This window comes from Oncorhynchus clarkii, chromosome 2 (assembly GCF_045791955.1).
Source record: "Oncorhynchus clarkii lewisi isolate Uvic-CL-2024 chromosome 2, UVic_Ocla_1.0, whole genome shotgun sequence".
Lineage (NCBI taxonomy): Eukaryota > Metazoa > Chordata > Actinopteri > Salmoniformes > Salmonidae > Oncorhynchus > Oncorhynchus clarkii.
The window spans coordinates 7,145,723-7,158,004 of NC_092148.1; the positions used below are offsets into that span (position 1 = coordinate 7,145,723).

General features: G+C 46.2%; 1 protein-coding gene across 4 annotated transcripts in view; it reads left to right on the forward strand.

The window, feature by feature from the left end:
• The window catches only part of LOC139420082 (trafficking kinesin-binding protein 1-like), a 95,400-nt gene that overhangs the window by 29,895 nt on the left and 53,223 nt on the right, over positions 1-12,282 (forward strand). The window lies entirely within an intron of this gene.

Genomic DNA, 12,282 nt, shown 5'->3' on the forward strand with positions numbered 1-12,282 from the left:
ACAGTAGGTACCCAGACTGTGTTAGGTTGGGTTCAGTAAGGTTGTAGTGAACAGAGATGTACTGTAACTACAGTAGGTACCCAGACTGTGGTAGGTTGGGTTCAGTAAGGTTGTAGTGAACAGAGATGTACTGTAACTACAGTAGGTACCCATACTGTGGTAGGTTGGGTTCAGTAACTACAGTAGGTACCCAGACTGTGGTAGGTTGGGTTCAGTAAGGTTGTAGTGAACAGAGGAGATGTACTGTAACTACAGTAGGTACCCAGACTGTGGTAGGTTGGGTTCAGTAAGGTTGTAGTGAACAGAGGAAATGTACTATAACTACAGTAGGTACTCAGACTGTGGTAGGTTGGGTTCAGTAACTACAGTAGGTACCCAGACTGTGGTAGGTTGGGTTCAGTAAGGTTGTAGTGAACAGAGATGTACTGTAACTACAGTAGGTACCTAGGTGGTGGTAGGTTGGGTTCAGTAAGGTTGTAGTGAACAGAGATGTACTGTAACTACAGTAGGTACCCAGGCTGTGGTAGTTTGGGTTCAGTAAGGTTGTAGTGAACAGAGGAGATGTACTGTAACTACAGTAGGTACCCAGGCTGTGGTAGGTTGGGTTCAGTAAGGTTGTAGTGAACAGGGGAGATGTACTGTAACTACAGGAGGTACCCAGGCTGTGGTAGGTTGGGTTCAGTAAGGTTGTAGTGAACAGAGATGTACTGTATCTACAGTAGGTACCCAGACTGTGGTAGGTTGGGTTCAGTAACTACAGTAGGTACCCAGACTGTGGTAGGTTGGGTTCAGTAAGGTTGTAGTGAACAGAGATGTACTGTAACTACAGTAGGTACCCAGGTGGTGGTAGGTTGGGTTCAGTAAGGTTGTAGTGAACAGAGATGTACTGTAACTACAGTAGGTACCCAGGCTGTGGTAGTTTGGGTTCAGTAAGGTTGTAGTGAACAGAGGAGATGTACTGTAACTACAGTAGGTACCCAGGCTGTGGTAGGTTGGGTTCAGTAACTACAGTAGGTACCCAGACTGTGGTAGGTTGGGTTCAGTAAGGTTTTAGTGAACAGAGATGTACTGTAACTACAGTAGGTACCCAGGTGGTGGTAGGTTGGGTTCAGTAAGGTTGTAGTGAACAGAGATGTACTGTAACTACAGTAGGTACCCAGGCTGTGGTAGTTTGGGTTCAGTAAGGTTGTAGTGAACAGAGGATATGTACTGTAACTACAGTAGGTACCCAGGCTGTGGTAGGTTGGGTTCAGTAAGGTTGTAGTGAACAGGGGAGATGTACTGTAACTACAGGAGGTACCCAGGCTGTGGTAGGTTGGGTTCAGTAAGGTTGTAGTGAACAGAGATGTACTGTAACTACAGTAGGTACCCAGACTGTGGTAGGTTGGGTTCAGTAAGGTTGTAGTGAACAGAGGAGATGTACTGTAACTACAGTAGGTACCCAGACTGTGGTAGGTTGGGTTCAGTAACTACAGTAGGTACCCAGGCTGTGGTAGGTTGGGTTCAGTAAGGTTGTAGTGAACAGAGGAGATGTACTGTATCTACAGTAGGTACCCAGACTGTGGTAGGTTGGGTTCAGTAACTACAGTAGGTACCCAGACTGTGGTAGGTTGGGTTCAGTAAGGTTGTAGTGAACAGAGGAGATGTACTGTAACTACAGTAGGTACCCAGACTGTAATAGGTTGGGTTCAGTAAGGTTGTAGTGAACAGAGATGTACTGTAACTACAGTAGGTACCCAGGCTGTGGTAGGTTGGGTTCAGTAAGGTTGTAGTGAACAGAGGAGATGTACTGTAACTACAGTAGGTACCCAGACTGTGGTAGGTTGGGTTCAGTAAGGTTGTAGTGAACAGAGATGTACTGTAACTACAGTAGGTACCCAGACTGTGGTAGGTTGGGTTCAGGAAGGTTGTAGTGAACAGAGGAGATGTACTGTAACTACAGTAGGTACCCAGACTGTGGTAGGTTGGGTTCAGTAACTACAGTAGGTACCCAGGCTGTGGTAGGTTGGGTTCAGTAAGGTTGTAGTGAACAGAGGATATGTACTGTAACTACAGTAGGTACCCAGGCTGTGGTAGGTTGGGTTCAGTAAGGTTGTAGTGAACAGAGATGTACTGTAACTACAGTAGGTACCCAGACTCTGGTAGGTTGGGTTCAGTAAGGTTGTAGTGAACAGAGGAGATGTACTGTAACTACAGTAGGTACCCAGACTCTGGTAGGTTGGGTTCAGTAAGGTTGTAGTGAACAGAGGAGATGTACTGTAACTACAGTAGGTACCCAGACTGTGGTAGGTTGGGTTCAGTAAGGTTGTAGTGAACAGAGATGTACTGTAACTACAGTAGGTACCCATACTGTGGTAGGTTGGGTTCAGTAACTACAGTATGTACCCAGACTGTGGTAGGTTGGGTTCAGTAAGGTTGTAGTGAACAGAGGAGATGTACTGTAACTACAGTAGGTACCCAGACTGTGGTAGGTTGGGTTCAGTAAGGTTGTAGTGAACAGAGATGTACTGTAACTACAGTAGGTACCCAGGTGGTGGTAGGTTGGGTTCAGTAAGGTTGTAGTGAACAGAGATGTACTGTAACTACAGTAGGTACCCAGGCTGTGGTAGTTTGGGTTCAGTAAGGTTGTAGTGAACAGAGGAGATGTACTGTAACTACAGTAGGTACCCAGGCTGTGGTAGGTTGGGTTCAGTAAGGTTGTAGTGAACAGGGGAGATGTACTGTAACTACAGGAGGTACCCAGGCTGTGGTAGGTTGGGTTCAGTAAGGTTGTAGTGAACAGAGATGTACTGTAACTACAGTAGGTACCCAGACTGTGGTAGGTTGGGTTCAGTAAGGTTGTAGTGAACAGAGGAGATGTACTGTAACTACAGTAGGTACCCAGACTGTGGTAGGTTGGGTTCAGTAAGGTTGTAGTGAACAGAGATGTACTGTATCTACAGTAGGTACCCAGACTGTGGTAGGTTGGGTTCAGTAACTACAGTAGGTACCCAGACTGTGGTAGGTTGGGTTCAGTAAGGTTGTAGTGAACAGAGATGTACTGTAACTACAGTAGGTACCCAGGTGGTGGTAGGTTGGGTTCAGTAAGGTTGTAGTGAACAGAGATGTACTGTAACCACAGTAGGTACCCAGGCTGTGGTAGTTTGGGTTCAGTAAGGTTGTAGTGAACAGAGGAGATGTACTGTAACTACAGTAGGTACCCAGGCTGTGGTAGGTTGGGTTCAGTAACTACAGTAGGTACCCAGACTGTGGTAGGTTGGGTTCAGTAAGGTTGTAGTGAACAGAGATGTACTGTAACTACAGTAGGTACCCAGGTGGTGGTAGGTTGGGTTCAGTAAGGTTGTAGTGAACAGAGATGTACTGTAACTACAGTAGGTACCCAGGCTGTGGTAGTTTGGGTTCAGTAAGGTTGTAGTGAACAGAGGAGATGTACTGTAACTACAGTAGGTACCCAGGCTGTGGTAGGTTGGGTTCAGTAAGGTTGTAGTGAACAGGGGAGATGTACTGTAACTACAGGAGGTACCCAGGCTGTGGTAGGTTGGGTTCAGTAAGGTTGTAGTGAACAGAGATGTACTGTAACTACAGTAGGTACCCAGACTGTGGTAGGTTGGGTTCAGTAAGGTTGTAGTGAACAGAGGAGATGTACTGTAACTACAGTAGGTACCCAGACTGTGGTAGGTTGGGTTCAGTAACTACAGTAGGTACCCAGGCTGTGGTAGGTTGGGTTCAGTAAGGTTGTAGTGAACAGAGGAGATGTACTGTATCTACAGTAGGTACCCAGACTGTGGTAGGTTGGGTTCAGTAACTACAGTAGGTACCCAGACTGTGGTAGGTTGGGTTCAGTAAGGTTGTAGTGAACAGAGATGTACTGTAACTACAGTAGGTACCCAGACTGTGGTAGGTTGGGTTCAGTAAGGTTGTAGTGAACAGAGGAGATGTACTGTAACTACAGTAGGTACCCAGACTGTGGTAGGTTGGGTTCAGTAACTACAGTAGGTACCCAGGCTGTGGTAGGTTGGGTTCAGTAAGGTTGTAGTGAACAGAGGAGATGTACTGTAACTACAGTAGGTACCCAGGCTGTGGTAGGTTGGGTTCAGTAAGGTTGTAGTGAACAGGGGAGATGTACTGTAACTACAGTAGGTACCCCGACTGTGTTAGGTTGGGTTCAGTAAGGTTGTAGTGAACAGAGATGTACTGTAACTACAGTAGGTACCCAGACTCTGGTAGGTTGGGTTCAGTAAGGTTGTAGTGAACAGAGGAGATGTACTGTAACTACAGTAGGTACCCAGACTGTGGTAGGTTGGGTTCAGTAAGGTTGTAGTGAACAGAGGAAATGTACTATAACTACAGTAGGTACTCAGACTGTGGTAGGTTGGGTTCAGTAACTACAGTAGGTACCCAGACTGTGGTAGGTTGGGTTCAGTAAGGTTGTAGTGAACAGAGATGTACTGTAACTACAGTAGGTACCTAGGTGGTGGTAGGTTGGGTTCAGTAAGGTTGTAGTGAACAGAGATGTACTGTAACTACAGTAGGTACCCAGGCTGTGGTAGTTTGGGTTCAGTAAGGTTGTAGTGAACAGAGGAGATGTACTGTAACTACAGTAGGTACCCAGGCTGTGGTAGGTTGGGTTCAGTAAGGTTGTAGTGAACAGGGGAGATGTACTGTAACTACAGGAGGTACCCAGGCTGTGGTAGGTTGGGTTCAGTAAGGTTGTAGTGAACAGAGATGTACTGTAACTACAGTAGGTACCCAGGCTGTGGTAGGTTGGGTTCAGTAAGGTTGTAGTGAACAGGGGAGATGTACTGTAACTACAGGAGGTACCCAGGCTGTGGTAGGTTGGGTTCAGTAAGGTTGTAGTGAACAGAGATGTACTGTAACTACAGTAGGTACCCAGACTGTGGTAGGTTGGGTTCAGTAAGGTTGTAGTGAACAGAGGAGATGTACTGTAACTACAGTAGGTACCCAGACTGTGGTAGGTTGGGTTCAGTAACTACAGTAGGTACCCAGGCTGTGGTAGGTTGGGTTCAGTAAGGTTGTAGTGAACAGAGGAGATGTACTGTATCTACAGTAGGTACCCAGACTGTGGTAGGTTGGGTTCAGTAACTACAGTAGGTACCCAGACTGTGGTAGGTTGGGTTCAGTAAGGTTGTAGTGAACAGAGGAGATGTACTGTAACTACAGTAGGTACCCAGACTGTAATAGGTTGGGTTCAGTAAGGTTGTAGTGAACAGAGATGTACTGTAACTACAGTAGGTACCCAGACTGTGGTAGGTTGGATTCAGTAACTACAGTAGGTACCCAGACTGTGGTAGGTTTGGTTCAGTAAGGTTGTAGTGAACAGAGGAGATGTACTGTAACTACAGTAGGTACCCAGACGGTGGTAGGTTGGGTTCAGTAAGGTTATAGTGAACAGAGATGTACTGTAACTACAGTAGGTACCCAGGCTGTGGTAGGTTGGGTTCAGTAAGGTTGTAGTGAACAGAGGAGATGTACTGTAACTACAGTAGGTACCCAGACTGTGGTAGGTTGGGTTCAGTAAGGTTGTAGTGAACAGAGATGTACTGTAACTACAGTAGGTACCCAGACTGTGGTAGGTTGGGTTCAGTAACTACAGTAGGTACCCAGACTGTGGTAGGTTGGGTTCAGTAAGGTTGTAGTGAACAGAGATGTACTGTAACTACAGTAGGTACCCAGACTCTGGTAGGTTGAGTTCAGTAAGGTTGTAGTGAACAGAGGAGATGTACTGTAACTACAGTAGGTACCCAGACTGTGGTAGGTTGGGTTCAGTAACTACAGTAGGTACCCAGGCTGTGGTAGGTTGTGTTCAGTAAGGTTGTAGTGAACAGAGGAGATGTACTGTAACTACAGTAGGTACCCAGACTGTGGTAGGTTGGGTTCAGTAAGGTTGTAGTGAACAGAGGAGATGTACTGTAACTACAGTAGGTACCCAGACTGTGGTAGGTTGGGTTCAGTAACTACAGTAGGTACCCAGGCTGTGGTAGGTTGGGTTCAGTAAGGTTGTAGTGAACAGAGATGTACTGTAACTACAGTAGGTACCCAGACTGTGGTAGGTTGGATTCAGTAACTACAGTAGGTACCCAGACTGTGGTAGGTTGGGTTCAGTAAGGTTGTAGTGAACAGAGGAGATGTACTGTAACTACAGTAGGTACCCAGACGGTGGTAGGTTGGGTTCAGTAAGGTTGTAGTGAACAGATGTACTGTAACTACAGTAGGTACCCAGGCTGTGGTAGGTTGGGTTCAGTAAGGTTGTAGTGAACAGAGGAGATGTACTGTAACTACAGTAGGTACCCAGACTGTGGTAGGTTGGGTTCAGTAAGGTTGTAGTGAACAGAGATGTACTGTAACTACAGTAGGTACCCAGACTGTGGTAGGTTGGGTTCAGTAAGGTTGTAGTGAACAGAGGAGATGTACTGTAACTACAGTAGGTACCCAGACTGTGGTAGGTTGGGTTTAGTAACTACAGTAGGTACCCAGGCTGTGGTAGGTTGGGTTCAGTAAGGTTGTAGTGAACAGAGGAGATGTACTGTAACTACAGTAGGTACCCAGGCTGTGGTAGGTTGGGTTCAGTAAGGTTGTAGTGAACAGGGGAGATGTACTGTAACTACAGTAGGTACCCAGACTGTGTTAGGTTGGGTTCAGTAAGGTTGTAGTGAACAGAGATGTACTGTAACTACAGTAGGTACCCAGACTCTGGTAGGTTGGGTTCAGTAAGGTTGTAGTGAACAGAGGAGATGTACTGTAACTACAGTAGGTACCCAGACTGTAATAGGTTGGGTTCAGTAAGGTTGTAGTGAACAGAGATGTACTGTAACTACAGTAGGTACCCAGACTGTGGTAGGTTGGATTCAGTAACTACAGTAGGTACCCAGACTGTGGTAGGTTTGGTTCAGTAAGGTTGTAGTGAACAGAGGAGATGTACTGTAACTACAGTAGGTACCCAGACGGTGGTAGGTTGGGTTCAGTAAGGTTGTAGTGAACAGAGATGTACTGTAACTACAGTAGGTACCCAGGCTGTGGTAGGTTGGGTTCAGTAAGGTTGTAGTGAACAGAGGAGATGTACTGTAACTACAGTAGGTACCCAGACTGTGGTAGGTTGGGTTCAGTAAGGTTGTAGTGAACAGAGATGTACTGTAACTACAGTAGGTACCCAGACTGTGGTAGGTTGGGTTCAGTAACTACAGTAGGTACCCAGGCTGTGGTAGGTTGGGTTCAGTAAGGTTGTAGTGAACAGAGATGAACTGTAACTACAGTAGGTACCCAGACTGTGGTAGGTTGGGTTCAGTAACTACAGTAGGTACCCAGACTGTGGTAGGTTGGGTTCAGTAAGGTTGTAGTGAACAGAGGAGATGTACTGTAACTACAGTAGGTACCCAGACGGTGGTAGGTTGGGTTCAGTAAGGTTGTAGTGAACAGATGTACTGTAACTACAGTAGGTACCCAGGCTGTGGTAGGTTGGGTTCAGTAAGGTTGTAGTGAACAGAGGAGATGTACTGTAACTACAGTAGGTACCCAGACTGTGGTAGGTTGGGTTCAGTAAGGTTGTAGTGAACAGAGGAGATGTACTGTAACTACAGTAGGTACCCAGACTGTGGTAGGTTGGGTTCAGTAACTACAGTAGGTACCCAGGCTGTGGTAGGTTGGGTTCAGTAAGGTTGTAGTGAACAGAGGAGATGTACTGTAACTACAGTAGGTACCCAGGCTGTGGTAGGTTGGGTTCAGTAAGGTTGTAGTGAACAGAGGAGATGTACTGTAACTACAGTAGGTACCCAGACTGTGGTAGGTTGGGTTCAGTAAGGTTGTAGTGAACAGAGATGTACTGTAACTACAGTAGGTACCCATACTGTGGTAGGTTGGGTTCAGTAACTACAGTAGGTACCCAGACTGTGGTAGGTTGGGTTCAGTAAGGTTGTACTGAACAGAGGAGATGTACTGTAACTACAGTAGGTACCCAGACTGTGGTAGGTTGGGTTCAGTAAGGTTGTAGTGAACAGAGGAAATGTACTGTAACTACAGTAGGTACCCAGGTGGTGGTAGGTTGGGTTCAGTAAGGTTGTAGTGAACAGAGATGTACTGTAACTACAGTAGGTACCCAGGCTGTGGTAGTTTGGGTTCAGTAAGGTTGTAGTGAACAGAGGAGATGTACTGTAACTACAGTAGGTACCCAGGCTGTGGTAGGTTGGGTTCAGTAAGGTTGTAGTGAACAGGGGAGATGTACTGTAACTACAGGAGGTACCCAGGCTGTGGTAGGTTGGGTTCAGTAAGGTTGTAGTGAACAGAGATGTACTGTAACTACAGTAGGTACCCAGACTGTGGTAGGTTGGGTTCAGTAAGGTTGTAGTGAACAGAGGAGATGTACTGTAACTACAGTAGGTACCCAGACTGTGGTAGGTTGGGTTCAGTAACTACAGTAGGTACCCAGGCTGTGGTAGGTTGGGTTCAGTAAGGTTGTAGTGAACAGAGGAGATGTACTGTATCTACAGTAGGTACCCAGACTGTGGTAGGTTGGGTTCAGTAACTACAGTAGGTACCCAGACTGTGGTAGGTTGGGTTCAGTAAGGTTGTAGTGAACAGAGGAGATGTACTGTAACTACAGTAGGTACCCAGACTGTAATAGGTTGGGTTCAGTAAGGTTGTAGTGAACAGAGATGTACTGTAACTACAGTAGGTACCCAGACTGTGGTAGGTTGGATTCAGTTACTACAGTAGGTACCCAGACTGTGGTAGGTTTGGTTCAGTAAGGTTGTAGTGAACAGAGGAGATGTACTGTAACTACAGTAGGTACCCAGACGGTGGTAGGTTGGGTTCAGTAAGGTTGTAGTGAACAGAGATGTACTGTAACTACAGTAGGTACCCAGGCTGTGGTAGGTTGGGTTCAGTAAGGTTGTAGTGAACAGAGATGTACTGTAACTACAGTAGGTACCCAGACTGTGGTAGGTTGGGTTCAGTAACTACAGTAGGTACCCAGACTGTGGTAGGTTGGGTTCAGTAAGGTTGTAGTGAACAGAGATGTACTGTAACTACAGTAGGTACCCAGACTCTGGTAGGTTGAGTTCAGTAAGGTTGTAGTGAACAGAGGAGATGTACTGTAACTACAGTAGGTACCCAGACTGTGGTAGGTTGGGTTCAGTAACTACAGTAGGTACCCAGGCTGTGGTAGGTTGTGTTCAGTAAGGTTGTAGTGAACAGAGATGTACTGTAACTACAGTAGGTACCCAGACTGTGGTAGGTTGGGTTCAGTAAGGTTGTAGTGAACAGAGGAGATGTACTGTAACTACAGTAGGTACCCAGACTGTGGTAGGTTGGGTTCAGTAAGGTTGTAGTGAACAGAGATGTACTGTAACTACAGTAGGTACCCAGACTGTGGTAGGTTGGGTTCAGTAAGGTTGTAGTGAACAGAGGAGATGTACTGTAACTACAGTAGGTACCCAGACTGTGGTAGGTTGGGTTCAGTAACTACAGTAGGTACCCAGGCTGTGGTAGGTTGGGTTCAGTAAGGTTGTAGTGAACAGAGGAGATGTACTGTAACTACAGTAGGTACCCAGGCTGTGGTAGGTTGGGTTCAGTAAGGTTGTAGTGAACAGGGGAGATGTACTGTAACTACAGTAGGTACCCAGACTCTGGTAGGTTGGGTTCAGTAAGGTTGTAGTGAACAGAGGAGATGTACTGTAACTACAGTAGGTACCCAGACTGTGGTGTGTTGGGTTCAGTAAGGTTGTAGTGAACAGAGATGTACTGTAACTACAGTAGGTACCCATACTGTGGTAGGTTGGGTTCAGTAACTACAGTAGGTACCCAGACTGTGGTAGGTTGGGTTCAGTAAGGTTGTACTGAACAGAGGAGATGTACTGTAACTACAGTAGGTACCCAGACTGTGGTAGGTTGGGTTCAGTAAGGTTGTAGTGAACAGAGGAAATGTACTGTAACTACAGTAGGTACTCAGACTGTGGTAGGTTGGGTTCAGTAACTACAGTAGGTACCCAGACTGTGGTAGGTTGGGTTCAGTAAGGTTGTAGTGAACAGAGATGTACTGTAACTACAGTAGGTACCCAGGTGGTGGTAGGTTGGGTTCAGTAAGGTTGTAGTGAACAGAGGAGATGTACTGTAACTACAGTAGGTACCCAGACTGTGGTAGGTTGGGTTCAGTAAGGTTGTAGTGAACAGGGGAGATGTACTGTAACTACAGGAGGTACCCAGGCTGTGGTAGGTTGGGTTCAGTAAGGTTGTAGTGAACAGAGATGTACTGTAACTACAGTAGGTACCCAGACTGTGGTAGGTTGGGTTCAGTAAGGTTGTAGTGAACAGAGGAGATGTACTGTAACTACAGTAGGTACCCAGACTGTGGTAGGTTGGGTTCAGTAACTACAGTAGGTACCCAGGCTGTGGTAGGTTGGGTTCAGTAAGGTTGTAGTGAACAGAGGAGATGTACTGTATCTACAGTAGGTACCCAGACTGTGGTAGGTTGGGTTCAGTAACTACAGTAGGTACCCAGACTGTGGTAGGTTGGGTTCAGTAAGGTTGTAGTGAACAGAGGAGATGTACTGTAACTACAGTAGGTACCCAGACTGTAATAGGTTGGGTTCAGTAAGGTTGTAGTGAACAGAGATGTACTGTATCTACAGTAGGTACCCAGACTGTGGTAGGTTGGATTCAGTAACTACAGTAGGTACCCAGACTGTGGTAGGTTTGGTTCAGTAAGGTTGTAGTGAACAGAGGAGATGTACTGTAACTACAGTAGGTACCCAGACGGTGGTAGGTTGGGTTCAGTAAGGTTGTAGTGAACAGAGATGTACTGTAACTACAGTAGGTACCCAGGCTGTGGTAGGTTGGGTTCAGTAAGGTTGTAGTGAACAGAGGAGATGTACTGTAACTACAGTAGGTACCCAGACTGTGGTAGGTTGGGTTCAGTAAGGTTGTAGTGAACAGAGATGTACTGTAACTACAGTAGGTACCCAGACTGTGGTAGGTTGGGTTCAGTAACTACAGTAGGTACCCAGACTGTGGTAGGTTGGGTTCAGTAAGGTTGTAGTGAACAGAGATGTACTGTAACTACAGTAGGTACCCAGACTGTGGTAGGTTGGGTTCAGTAAGGTTGTAGTGAACAGAGGAGATGTACTGTAACTACAGTAGGTACCCAGACTGTGGTAGGTTGGGTTCAGTAACTACAGTAGGTACCCAGGCTGTGGTAGGTTGGGTTCAGTAAGGTTGTAGTGAACAGAGGAGATGTACTGTAACTACAGTAGGTACCCAGGCTGTGGTAGGTTGGGTTCAGTAAGGTTGTAGTGAACAGAGGAGATGTACTGTAACTACAGTAGGTACCCAGACTGTGGTAGGTTGGGTTCAGTAAGGTTGTAGTGAACAGAGATGTACTGTAACTACAGTAGGTACCCAGGCTGTGGTAGGTTGGGTTCAGTAAGGTTGTAGTGAACAGAGATATACTGTAACTACAGTAGGTACCCAGACTGTGGTAGGTTGGGTTCAGTAACTACAGTAGGTACCCAGACTGTGGTAGGTTGGGTTCAGTAAGGTTGTAGTGAACAGAGATGTACTGTAACTACAGTAGGTACCCAGACTGTGGTAGGTTGGGTTCAGTAAGGTTGTAGTGAACAGAGATGTACTGTAACTACAGTAGGTACCCAGACTGTGGTAGGTTGGGTTCAGTAACTACAGTAGGTACCCAGACTGTGGTAGGTTGGGTTCAGTAAGGTTGTAGTGAACAGAGGAGATGTACTGTAACTACAGTAGGTAACCAGACTGTGGTAGGTTGGGTTCAGTAAGGTTGTAGTGAACAGAAGAGATGTACTGTAACTACAGTATTACAATTTGCCATGTGAACTGAACCCAAAGTTCATGTCAGGGGGCTGTGTGAGTGTTGATTTCTGGCTTGGTGGACTTTGTTTGTAATTAAGTCTGTCAGTGTCAGTGTGTCCACATGCCATTGTTGCTATACTCTCTGGTGGGCAGACTACGTTAACATAGCAGCTGACCAGTTACACAAGACTTTAGTTCCGGGTTAGCTGAGATTGTTCGGCTTCTCTTTCTGTCAGATATGCAGTTTTCGCCACACACCACAGATATTCCCACAGCCTGATGTATCCATGGGAACCGTTTGTGGATAGACAAAACAGTTGGAATCAGCCAGAGCTTTTCCATTAGTCCAGTGAGCAGTGGTCAGGCCAGCTGAATGGAATGGACTGAGGCCCTGCACTGTTCACCAAGTTCTGATTTTCCTCTGGGACAGACTAAGACACACTACAGCACAGT